At 41.5% G+C, this 13,607-nt stretch overlaps 1 long non-coding RNA gene across 2 annotated transcripts in view; it reads right to left on the reverse strand.

The window, feature by feature from the left end:
* The window catches only part of LOC142018008 (uncharacterized), a 216,459-nt gene extending 204,841 nt beyond the window's left edge, over positions 1-11,618 (reverse strand). The window contains exon 1 of one of the 2 annotated variants that reach the window (XR_012646652.1): positions 11,530-11,618. This is a non-coding gene — a long non-coding RNA (uncharacterized LOC142018008). The remainder of the gene's footprint in view (positions 1-11,529) is intronic. The other variant, XR_012646653.1, reaches the window with a different exon arrangement.
* Positions 11,619-13,607: the final 1,989 nt, after the last annotated feature.

Here is a 13,607-nt window from a genome sequence, read left to right on the forward strand (position 1 = left end):
CATGCAGCCCCACCCCGCACACTGCCCCCGACCTCCCACATACCACCCTCCCCAATGGGCACACAGGGATATGGGTGAAATAAACTGCTATTATTCAACACAACAATATTGCTCAAACTATGCCAAATGTTATCGTACACCTATACACATGTGGGAAGGATGTGAACAATATACAAAAGGAGGTGGATGTGGGTGGCCTGCATGGGGGGGGCTCTTACTGCAGGGCAGGGGTGGGGGCCTCGACCCACACTGGCCCCAGGACTTGCACCTCCCCCACAGGTCTGGGGTCCCCAGTCTTGCTAGTATGGCTTAAGCAATGGGGCTGGGAGGGTGCAAGGAGGATGGGGAGGTAGTGGTGGGGGGGTTCACTGCAGATGGGCTATTGGCCCCAGCAGGGACCTCTCCAGGGGGGGTGGTAGGTGGGGCTCCAGCAAGAGGGGCTGCAGGGGGAAATGGGTGGAGGAGCTGTAGGTGGGACAGCGGGAGGGGGCATCCAGACCAGGAGCTCCCTAAAGTTGCCTGCCACACAGGGTGTCCATCAGTTCTGCCCAGCACTGCTCTGCCACCTCCACCTGCCGGCAGACAGAGGTGGCGAGGTGGAGGTCCTCCGCTGCCCGCCTCTGGCCCCTCTGGCAGCAGGGTCACCCTGGTTCAGCCGGTGGCATGGTGTGGTCCTCGTCCCTTGCCTCCAGGGGGCTGTTGGGCACTGCAGAGGGTGCGAGGCTCTCCTGGCCGTCGGATGGTGCAGCTGTGGAGATAGGAGGGAAGAGAGGCACAGGCCATGAGTATCAACCCCTGCCCCATGGCCCACGCCCCCTGTGACCCAGTGAGCAGCAAGTTCCCATCCCCTGTCCAATGGCGGGGTGACCCTGGAGGCCCATGGTGGCGGTAGAATTCCTCATCCCCTGGGGGCGGCCTCCTTGTGCAGTCTGGCCCTGGCCACCCTCTCCCTGCAGGAGGGGGCCGCAGCATTGTCCATGGAAGTGGGTGCTGAAGGCCACTGGCAGCTGTGCTGCTGTCCCGAGGGCCACAGCCCCGCTTGTCTGTGGCTGGCCGAGGTCCACTGAGGGTGTTGGGGGCCTTCTGGCTAGCATACAGCCCCTGACCCTGTGGTCTGGGGTGTGTGCCTTGTCTAGTACATACCTGACAGTCCATCGCTGAGGTCAGGGGATGCCTGGCTGGCCAAGGCATGGCTGGAGGTGCGGGAGGGGAGATCTAAGACAAGGTCCCCCTCTTCACTGGACCATTCTGCCCCTGCTGCAGCCTCTGGCTCTGGTCCTGTTGGCGTTGGGCTGGCTGACGGTCCTGGCTCGTTGGGCTCCTCTGGTTGGGGCTCCTCCATAGAGGTATTGAGGATGGAGGGTAGGGAGGCAGTGCCCCATGGGCTCAGGAGGCTTTGGAGCTCCTGGTAAAATGGGCATAAAGCGGGGGCGGCCCCCAAGCGAGCCCGGGCGTACCCCTGCTGCAACTCATTCACCTTGCTGCATGCCTGCTCTGGAGTGTGGGCAGGGTGGCCACAGGTTCCTCAACCAGCTGGTCAAAAGCGGCCGCATTCTGTCACTTCGTGCCCATCCCACTCAGGACGTCCTCGCCCTGCCATGGACCCAGCAAGTCCCAGAGCTCATGCACCGTCCAGGAGAGGGCTTGATTTCCCCTCCCCTCCCAGCTGGATCCCTGGGAGTCCTGGACACACTCAGAGCGGGGGCCCTGGGGCTTCTCTCCTTGCTGGCTGCTGGCCAGGCTGTGCTGGCAGCCACTGTGGGTCTGGCTGAGGTGTGCGGGGGCACCACGTGTGGTGGCTGCTACCTACAGGCTCTCAGCTTTCTGCAATGAGGTTTCTGGGTGCGTGTGGCTTAAGGGCTCCTGCACGCACAGACCATAGAGCCCTGCAGGTGCTGGACAGCACATATCCACCTGACAGCTGATCGCCGCCATGGAGGACCCTGCTCTTTCAAAAGAGCGAGTCGCGGAACATCTACACATGCCTTCTTTCAAAATAAGCTTTCAAAAGGGGCGGCTTTTCCTGTTTCATGTTTGGAAGAGCGATTTCAGATGCTGGGGCGCATTCCTTCGATTTCGTTTTTGAGTGAGTTCACGGTGTGTGCAGACACGCCATGCAATCTTTCAAAAGAGGGCCTGGGCTTTAAGAAATAACACCTAGTGTAGATGCAGCGTATGTGTAGTGCTGTTATTGATAAAACTAACCAAACCATAGCGTCAATGACTGACTTTATTGTGTTTACCATACATGGAAGGCGGTATGACTAGTGGAAAAAGCACCACATTGACAGACCAAGAAATCTGGTTTCCATATCTGGTTCTACTCATTCACAATGTGGGGATAACAATACTTCTCTTACAGAGTTGTTGGTTTGAGATCTATGGATGAAAATTGCCAGGTAGAAGTATTACTATTATTTACTAATCAGTACTTAAATGTCAGTTGGCTTATTTCTGCCTTCATGTTATATAGTTCCTTGCTTTACAAGACATTTCACTGAAATTAGGAATTGCTTATGCAGTAAGGTGCTACACAGGGTGACAAAGTCAGCAGAGTTGAGCCCTCTGCTAACATATTCATCCTGTTGACATTCTATAATTAAATATACTTTGGGTATTTTCACACTGTACATTAAGACGGGTGAGCAAGCTTTTTGCATCAGGCCTAATTTTTCATCTCTGAAATTAGCAGGCCCCTCCCCCAAGCTCTCTAATGTAATCCAAACCAAATGGAAATTTCAGTTATGTTCATATAAAAAGAAATCTTCTTTGGCATGTGTAAGAAAATGAGTTCAGAGAATGTAAAAACTTTATTAACTATATAAATATATGGGCATTTGCAGACATAAAACACAGTAACATATTTCAACATTTTTTAGTGAGATGGATGAGCCTGAGACCCAGCAGCTGATCAGGTTGCGCTGTCATTAGGAAATTTCACCCCTCTCTGGGGTCCATCCCCACTTTTCTCACCCCTACATTAAGAAACATAGGGCCATCCTTTCTTGAAGTATATCAGCAGTAGATGCATATTACAGTCTAGTGATAGTATTCATCACAATCTAGTAGTGCTCCCATCACTTTACACAGCATGGACAGCAGCCAACATAGGCGAGGAAAAAAAGGTGAGAAGAAGGTATGGAGGGAGAGCAAAATGCCTTTACCTCTCCACTACTGCATAGAAGTTCTTCTGAGTTATCTTCACCCAGTCGAGGTGCCAGTGGAAATTGGCAGGAGTCAAGCATGAGGCAGGGCCCCTGAACTGGTGAAAAGCCTCTAACAGTGAGTAAAACTCCACAGAAAAAATATCCAGGTCTTAATTTTGGCAACAGTTAGCACTAGTCATGCAAGATGCCCTTGAAGGTCTGGAGTGTCCTGTTTGAGAGCAAGTGAGCTACTGGCAGCTCCAGTACAAGAGCTAGGCACACGGTTAGATGTGAGGAGAGACCCCAAAGTCACGCATAGCTCTGCCCTAAACATCGAAGTTGGGAGCAGAGTGTTCTGTGTAATTCCAGTCTGCACATAGCAGGCCCTGCCCCTGCTTCTTCCCTGAGGCTGCTCCCTCTGTGCAATAGAGGTAGGATGTTAGGGAGATTTCTTGTACTCTACCTTACGAGACTTTGCAAATAAGCTTTTCTCTGTCACAAGGTCTTCCACAGGATATGCTCACGCATTCAACTTACAAATAAACAAACAAAACTGAGAAGCTCTTTAAAATTGTAACTCTCTCTCTCCATGTCAGCCTATAGTCTCTTGTCTTCCTGTTAAGACTCATTGCATCAGGAAAACTTAATGGGCCTCTCCATTCACTTGTACTATTGGGAACTAAGAAGTACAGAACTTTTCAAGAGGCTCCAGACTGTCAAGTGTAAACCTTGTAGCCACATACTTGCACTTTGTACTCTGGATTGGAGAAAGACTCAGGCTCTGGATTGGAGAAAGACTGACAACTTCTCCCTGCACAACTGAATATGGATGGACACAGCTCCCAGTGTTTTAGTTTTTCAGAAATATTGAGCCTTTTATTTTGCAGGGAGGCAGGAAGAAATGAGTGGAGTAGCCTTCATAGACCATATGCTTGTAGGAAGAGGTTCTGATGTTGCTCTCTAGAGCGTTAACAATCAGCTAGGGAAAAGCAGAAAGGTATAGATGCATTATATATTTTGTAGTAACTGACACAGAACCAGAGCCATACGGTGCTACTGATTATTAATAGCCGAGGGCTATTTCAAGATTGTATGTGTAGCAGCATTATTTTAAAACAAAATATTCTGGAAAATGTCTTCCTGAACAGCTTAATTTGAAATAATGCTGCTGTGTAGACATACCGTTAATCTCCCCTGAAAAGATTCTTTGTCAGACTTCAGCACAGAAGACAATAGGGTGATGCCTATCCCAGACTTGAATACCCTTCTGGGAGATTTATTTTAACCAAACACAAGCAGGTGACTGTGGTACAAGGGAAATCAAACTAGAGGATCTTTTGGTCTTTCTTGCCTTAAGCTTGATTAGCCTAATTTTTCAGGTAATAAAGGGAGACACTGTCTGAGGTTAAGGTGCCAATCTGAAAAGTGAAGAGTAAGAAGTCTCCCAGATTACCTATCTATCGATCTATCTACATACACAAGGGTTCCAAAGACACTTAAGAATGAAGAATCTGAATTTCTAACATCAGATCCCTGATGTCAGTGAATATACTGAAGTGCAACAAGTGGTTCACTTAATCTTGTTATAAGACATGGGGTGATCTTGAGATTTACATGCCACTGACACTCTACTACTGTATAAACTGACTAAAAAGGTTATTTTGTAAAGTATAACACCTTTTATACTTAAAGGAAGTTTATATAATCAGGGGAAAACAATCTGGGTTAAAAAATGAAAAATGTGGCCTCTCTTCTCTACTAGATGTTTTTGTCAAGTCAACCAAAGAATATGATATTATTTATGGATTTTCCAATGTGGTTTGTAACAGGCTACAAGGAAGCAGAAGAGGCATGAGTTGGGAGTACTGTCATGGATTAGCTAAGAGATCACAAACAAACATTAGAAATAACAAGTCAATTTTCAATAGGGAGAAAATTTACCAGTGTGTGCTCTAGGAATCTGTACTCAGAGTGTTTAAAATATTGTGCAATGGTCTGTAAAAGTGGGTGAATGAAGTGGGAAAATTTTCATATGACTCAGATGTAGATTACTCAGGACTGTGGGGAACTTTAGAGTGATCTGACAAAGCTGTGCATCATGTGCAGCACGATGGCATAATGCACTCCAACATTGACAAAGGCCAGGTAGTTCATACTGCTGGGATCTAAACTAAAAGTAAGCATTGAAAAAAAATGACCTGGCAGCTCACAGAAAATCTCATTTGCTGTGCAGCAGTGGTTCAAACTGTGAATGGCAGGCTGCATAAGAAATAGAACAGCACATTGTACTGATAATGAATTGTTCTTAGGTCTTGTTGACTACCTTAAAAAACTACAACAACAACAACAAAAACCAGTACAGCAGAGACAGGCAATGACAGGCAACAGACATGAGCAGAGAGCAGAAAAATGGAAACTGTGTAGTTTAGAAAGGAGATGGATAAAGTGAGACATGATAAAGATATATCAATTATTACACTGGGATAGAGAAGGTAAATAGACTATTCAAACATGTTTCTCCAAAAACACTGGGACAGTCAAGTAAATAAAATTAAGGCAACAAACTAGAACTTATTCAGCATTTTCTTTTTAACACAGCACATAATTTACCTGTGGAACTCATTGCCACTCCAGAATATGTTACTGGGGAGTTCAATAGGATTCAAAAAGGATTAGCCAGTCAGCTGGAGCATGAGAATATCCACAGATAAATTAGAATAATGATTTTTACAAAGGATATGACTCCCTATGTATCAGGGCATAAAACACACTCACAGGGCCTAGGAAGAAATTTCCCATAAGGACAAGTTATTCTAAAACTGTCCACCGTAGGATTTCTTGCGCCAACTTCTGAAGGGTTTAGCAGTAGCATTGTCAGAGAGAGGGTATGGCACTAGATGGACCACTGACCTAATTTAGTGCAATAATTCCTATGTTTAAAGGTTTTATATAGCCAATGTTAAAGGAAAAGAGAAAGATATTCAAATTCATTGAATCCCTCTTCTCGTATTGAAGAGTAAGATGATGCTTTGGACAATAAGCAATTGAGTCTATACTTAAATTTACCAAAAACGAATGTTTTCTTAATTTACTTTGCATTTAAATAAAAGAGGAAAAATAATTAGAATTATCGTAAACTATTACATTAATAGTTTCTGATTTAACAATACATTAATGTAATACAACTGTTAACTTTCTCTCCAAAAACATTTGTACTGGCACATTTTATAACAATAAGAGATTCCAGGTGTATGTGACGTACTGGGATAATGCCACCTCCAGAATGACTTGCAGCAATTGGCTATCAGTCTTATGTCTAACAATTCACCCACACCGCAATAACTTACAAGACCAAAAAGACACAGAGCTAAGAGGTGATGTGTTCAAACAGAAGACGGGAGATGGGGAGAGGGAAGGGACAGAATCCACGAACACATGTCAATAGCTATACAAAGTAATGCTACTCATGTCCACTTTTGCAGGATCAATGCTTAACCTGAGCATTTGTAGTACTGAAGAAGATAGTGAGGGAGTAAAATTGATGCTACTGCAGCCAGATGCATTTTAAACATCTCCCCTGTCTTTAAACATTTAAAATGACCATTACGGAGAGAAAAAATATGTTTATTAAAAATATATTTCTCTTTAAAAACAATTCTCTTTCAGTCCAGTCGCTCTACTTTTATATCCCTGCAACTGATTTCAGGAAGATACTGCACTAAAGGTTTGGTTTGTGATTGGAGGTTTTGCTTGTTTGGGGGCTGGTGTGGTTTTCTGTGGCATGGTCTGGGTGTTGGGTGTGGAGTGTTTTTTAATTACTTGCTAAAGGAGGGGTCAGATCCTGCAAGAGCTCTGAACTAGAATAAATGAGAATAAGCATGTGTGTAAAGATAACAATGTGTGCCATTGTTTGCAGGATTGGACCTCTAGTTGATAATTACTATAAACCACCACTTCCTTATCAGTGTAAAAAACTTGGCAGTGTTCTCATTTTGATTTTTCCCCATAATTAATGAAACAATTGAGAAACTGGAGGCAAAAAAATATGTAAATGAAGCTGCTGCTCTCAAGTGAGAACAACTGGCAACTTTTAAGATATTTACACTAAGAAATATTAGGAATTTGTACATGTTGATTTGTTTCTTGTTAAAAGCATTTTTGCTTCACCTGTAGCAGAAACTATAGCAGGTTTTCATTCTGTCATGATCATGGGTCAGCTATCCAAAAGAGCTCAGACCACTCCTGTTTAGGTACCTAAATAAATAGCCAGAGCAGCAAAAGCAGCAGCATCCCTTTTCCCCAGTGAATGACTAACACTTTTTAAAATTAGACCAGAAAATTTATATTTTATAATACACAGTAGGCTTTACGTCAGTGATTTAACTAAAAGGTAAATTCATACTGTGTTTAAAAGAATTAAATATTCAACTGTTATTTCTCCAGGAGATGTTAATCAATTATTTCAGGAGTAACTTCATGAAAGCAATAGAGCTGCACTTTGGGAAAGGAAAATGGGGCCCATTCTCCTTCCTCTTCTATAATTTAATTTTAAAATGATCACTATTCCCTAAATACTGGAAGAATTCATAGATCCAGAAACCTTACAGGAGAATAGTTGAGAAGCCCAGACACTAAACATAGATAACTAATACGTGGATGATGTAATACTTATTCTTATAGTTAATGGGATTGTATGGATGTATATACAGGCAGAATTTGTTTTATTCATTCTCAGTAAAAGCATAATTATTAGGCCACATCTTACCTAACCTGACATTTCACACAATGCCATTGGTACAAAAGTTACCACAGATATGGTCCACTATGTATATTTTACATACTTAAATATAACGTCTATTTTTCAAATTATATTTTATATTATTGTAATTATATTTAATATACTTGCAACATTACTATAAAAGCCTAAGGTGTATGCAATAATTTACCTTCTTTAAATTAGATTGTATTTAATGTTATATTTAATTCTATTGATCTCAATTTAAATACACATAATTAAATTTCTCAGGTATGTCACACATCTTGAAAATCAACTCCAAATATTCAATAACAAACCAAACCTTCATTCTAAGGGTTAATTAACCCACATTAGTTCCTGTGACTTGACAGACAAATACATTTTTTTATATTCAACTATCATTATTTCTGTGAATGATGATATATTAAAAAAACAAAAACTGCTTTTTCTTTGTTTTAATTTGAAACAAGCCATATAAACATACAAAATACAGGGACTCCTTCAGTTTTAATTTAATTGTTGAAAAAAGAGCATACTTAAAACAATAAAACAAAATCTTTATGAAGAGATGGCCTACAGATATATACTAAATAATAGCTACTCCAGTATATTTCTATACGCCATAGAAAACCAGTGTAATTATTTTTATGCCGACTTTCTATATTTATAATGGTGTGCCTGTTTTTATCCATTTTTAAAGACTAAAGAGTTACTGATTAAAAGGTTAAAATTGCAATACAGAACATTATATATATATTGTACCCCTTACATACATATTTTCCTTAATGTGGAAATTATTCTCCTTTAAAACTCAAAAAAAATGCATATGGCTGTCAGCACAATCATGCGCTCTGCATTGATCCCTCTTCTTAGTATAGAATTTAAATTAGTTGTCTATATAGACTAGATACAAACTGCAGATACACATAAATGCTGCACACTGAGGTAGGTATGTGTGGATATAACTGTATTTTATGAATTTTGCCTTATCAGAGACTAAAACTAAAACCCCCAACCTTCCTTCTCACTCCCTAGCCCCCAAAATTCATTGTCAGAATGGGATTTTTGCTACATACATTTTGCATTCAGCAATGCAAATGTGGTCTGCAGGAAAATGATGAAGAAATTGAAGGGTTAATGGAAAAAGTGGACAGGAAACCTTGTAAGAAAAAGAAAATGGTCAGCAAACAAAAATGTTGATCTTGCAAAAAGTGAACCCAGAATGTAGTGTCTTAATAATGCCTGGATATAGTGAAAGGTGTGGACAGACGTGTGTTGCAAACACTGTCCCTTGAAAATCAAACCTAGTTCCTGCAAACCTAGTTCTCCTACCACCACATTCAAACGGTGACTAACTGCCTCATTATGTGTCTCCTGGTATTTTCTAAAGCAAATTTATTGTGCAATTCTACATGGCACCTAAAAGCAAAGGAAAGGGAGGCTATTTTTCCTACACAACTGCAGTCCAACAGACAACTTTTTATCAGTCTAACATATATATAAAATCCTGCATAACCAGTAAGAGAATTTTCCCAGTCTATGATAGACAAAAGGTGAGAAAATATTTTTAAAACATGACTTGGAGCCATAAGAAACCTTACCTCCTGAATAGAAAACCTATAAGATCCATCAAGGTTTGAAATCAACAAAAGTTTTACAAAAGATGGAAGAATGCCAGACTAAGTTCTTTAAATTAGTTTTACGTAGAAAACATATTTCTTAATATTTATTTATAAATGTTAGATTCCTCATTGAAATAGAGAGTTCCCAGAATCAAAATTAAAAAACAAAATCACCAATATACCAAAAACAGAATTTACAGTTCTTTAATTAAAACATAAAAATAATTATTAAAAGATTTCTAAAGTGACTATGTCTCCAAGTATAATAATAATCTCAGCTTCTTTCTAATCTTAAATACAGGAACACATTAAGCATTATTAAATATTTAGTAGAACAATAATAATTACTAGAGAGCTTTAACCTTGTCTTTGACTTTCTTAAATTTTCCTTTAAAGGTAGATTTGCAAACCTGGTTGGAATTACTGATATTTTATCTTTTATTCGTACTTAGCAGAACGTAAATGGTTAATAGAATTTATGGGATATAAGCAAACCACATTTCTGTTTTATTTAGAGATATACTTTTTTTTTACAAATTAGCTATAAATGCAGCAAATGATGTGTTAAGAAAAGGGTTTCTTAGGCTGCACCCTTTATTATTGACACTACAAAATTTGCTAACTACTATAAACAGCTAGTTCAAGTGCATAAAATAACTCTGCCACGTTGTCTGCTTGAGACGTGCCCTGCATGTACACTTAAAAGTCAGATACAAATTCTTTGAAATGTCCTGATTAAAATTAGAAAACGATTATCAGCCTTCTTTACTGTGTCTTGCCTGAATCATGTTCTGCTCTATTAGATCTACCCTTCCTCCTTTCTTTCAGATTAGCAAATTCCTATTGATATTTATGGTAGGTCTACTAGACCAGGATACATTTTTCAGATGGCTGTGTTAAACTTTATCCCACATGCAAACACATCAAAAGTGAATCGAATATTGTCATATGGAATGTAAAGCTATTGCTTTTATTGTATATTTAAATACCTGCAAAATAATGTGATCATTTAAAACATTTCATTTATCTCCTTACAAAATCAGAATTCTTAACATCAGGGAAGAGCATCCAGTATACTCAATGATTAAAATTTTGTATAATTTTAATAGTTTTAAAAGGAAGTACTGACTTTTTTTTAAGCTGGGCGGGGGAGGGAGAAAATATCTGAGAACAGCAGTTTGCAGGACACCCCCCACCATTATTTTCTTTGACAGCATTTAGCCCCGCCTCATTTCGGCCCTTCCTCCAACCTCTGCTAACCTAAAAAACAGTGCCAACCTAGCAGCAGGCCCTGTATTCAAAAGTAAACATTATTCTCCTGCCATTTTTTATGTTGTTTTTTATGTTGTTTATCATATTCTAATCTTCCTGCCCTTTTTTCCCACACTGTATCTTAGATCATTGCCTTTGCTTCAGTTTGTTTCACTTTGAAACTACAACAAGACAAAGTCATGCTTTTATTTAACGTGACAAACTTGTAACTGCACTGTAAGGATTTTACCTTCATACATGAAGCTACAGACTGTTCTGGAGGAAAAAAAATGTCAGGCAGATCTTTAAATGTTCCGCTCCCCTAACATACAGAATGATCTGTTCTTATCCAGGCTACAGATAAAGTCGGGATTTTGGAACAATGCACACAGCTTTCAAAACTTGTAGCTGAAATAAGAAATCTGAGTATTGTTTGCATCTTTTTTCTTTTTAAATTTAACCTCAATAGGAAGCCTTAAAAATCTAAACAGTGCTGACTATGAACATACAGGATTGCACCTGGCTCTTTATTATCCTTTTCCCATCACACATTGATATAATCTTTTTTCTATTCTTATTCCCCCACCACAGTCCCCAAACCTCCTCCAGATAAAAACAGTTTTGAAAATAAAGGTATATAATTACTGGACTATTATTATTTTTATATAGTCACACTGCAGTACATGGCTAGATCACACACCAAAATAAAAATAAAAAGAGGGTACACTAAAATTTTAATCCTAAAAACCATCACCTTAATTTTCCCACTGCAGCAGATGCATACTGGCAAAACCTTCAGGACACTGGAGAATTGCTCCTTTCTATTAAGGTCTTAACACTGTAGACTAAACAACGGCCATGTTGTCAGTGCTTTTCTCTACCCTCCTGCCCTGTCTTATCGGGTGAGAAATTGGCAGGATGCCAATCCTACCGTTGCAAGGCTGGTGTCAATCAAGGACAAGGTTTTTGGCTTTTTGTTTTATTTTTTAAAGGGGAGTCTCCAAAAATATCAGCAATAATCAGAATGATGTATAAATTTCCATTATTTGCAGCAGAATCAGGTAGCTCGGTTTAGGGATTCTTCTTCTTCTTCTTGTCTCTAAGCATGGCAAAGTACAAACAACATGGAACTGTTTAGTAAAAACAGTCATGTGCAAGTAGCCTGGCAAACAAAAGCCTTTATTTATTTATTTAGTTCGCGCATAGATAAGGAGGAGCCTTTGTGCACATAAATTTCACACACATCAGAAAAGAGATGCCATGCTGCTTTCTGCAGGCTGACACAGCTTGTCTTGAGACGCCACAGGACAGCCTGGAGGCTCATTAATAATTGCGGATGGCTTTCCATTTCCATATTTAAATTGTGAAGCAGCGTATGATTAATTAAGAAGAAAAAGGCAAAAAGGAAAGGCCTGTGCTTTCTGTCCAATCTGACTTGCCAGAAAGTCTGCCTGCTTTAACTCTTTGTTGGCTACATGCATGGATGTCAAGAGAGTTTGCCAAACACCTTTACATTAGTTAGCTTATGGGACACTCAAAACGAATATTAATTATATTATTTTCAGCAATAGCAAATAGCCACGTACTAATGAAGAGACTATACTACATTTATCATTAACTTTTTTTTAAAAAACCAACCAAAAAAACCCAAAGTGCTTACAAATATTAGCAAGACTAAATTATTTTCAGACAGTGGTGTTAAAAGGATTATTTTCTATTTTATGCAAAGAGACATTGCTAGTAAAATCCAGTAAAATGCGTAATTGAACCTCATCTCCGTACTCTAAGGCTACGGCTACACTATAGGGTTTTCTCAACAAAACTCCTGGAGCGTCTACACCTGTCGGCACTTTTGTCGACAGACTTCTGTCTCTCCTCCACGAGGCAGAACGCCTGTCTGAACAATCTGTCAACAAAACTGCAGTGTAGATGCTCTGGAGGGGATGATGATGACACTTTTGTGTACAGAACAGTCCTCCATGGCGCTGGCCAGCTGGAGCTGAGAGACACCCTGTCCACTACTATCACAGCTCTATGCTCTCTGCCTCCAGCCATTCTTAAAGGTACAGGGAGGCCTGGGAACCTGCAGCAGGAAGCAGGCAGCATGCTAGCAGCAGAGGCACCATGTTGTCTGCTGCCAGCGCTACAGCCACTCCCTGCACACAGAGGAAGCCATGGTGGTGACACAGCTATTCCACAACCACCCTGACCCCACCAGGGAGCAAGGAGAGGAACCCCAGGACCCACATTGGGCATTAAGGAAGCGGGCCCCCTCCTGGACAGAGATGGAGATCAGGGATCTGCTGGGCCTGTGGACAGAGGAGGCCATCCTGTTAGACCCGGCAGCCAAAAGGTAAAAACGCCCTGAGCTACAGCTGGGTCGCCACCACCTTGGCTGCGGGCAGCCACCCGGCCCAGACCATGAAACAAGTACAGGCCAGAATAAAGGAGCTGCACCAGCGGTATACCCAGGCCCAGGATGCCACACAAAGATTGGGGCAGAATGGGTAAGCTGCCCATACTATGGGGAGTGACACCAGCTCCTGAGGACCAAGAACACATCCCCTCCAGAAAAATCCCTGGACACCTCCAAGGAGCACCCCCACCCCCTGCAGAGCAAGAAACACAGCCGGGGGAGCAGCAGCCTCGGACCCAGGCAGGTGTGGGGACAGAGGGCAACACCCCTTCTGCGGCCGGCAATGGGACCCTGGTGATCATCTTGGATTTGGATCCCTCCTCCAGCCAGGGCACCTCCAGAGCCTCTCTGGACCATTTCCAGGGACCCTATGGTGAGTACCCCACAGGTCACACACCGCACAGCATGGGGAGTGG

Source organism: Carettochelys insculpta, chromosome 1 (genome assembly GCF_033958435.1).
Source record: "Carettochelys insculpta isolate YL-2023 chromosome 1, ASM3395843v1, whole genome shotgun sequence".
Taxonomy (NCBI): Eukaryota; Metazoa; Chordata; order Testudines; family Carettochelyidae; genus Carettochelys; species Carettochelys insculpta.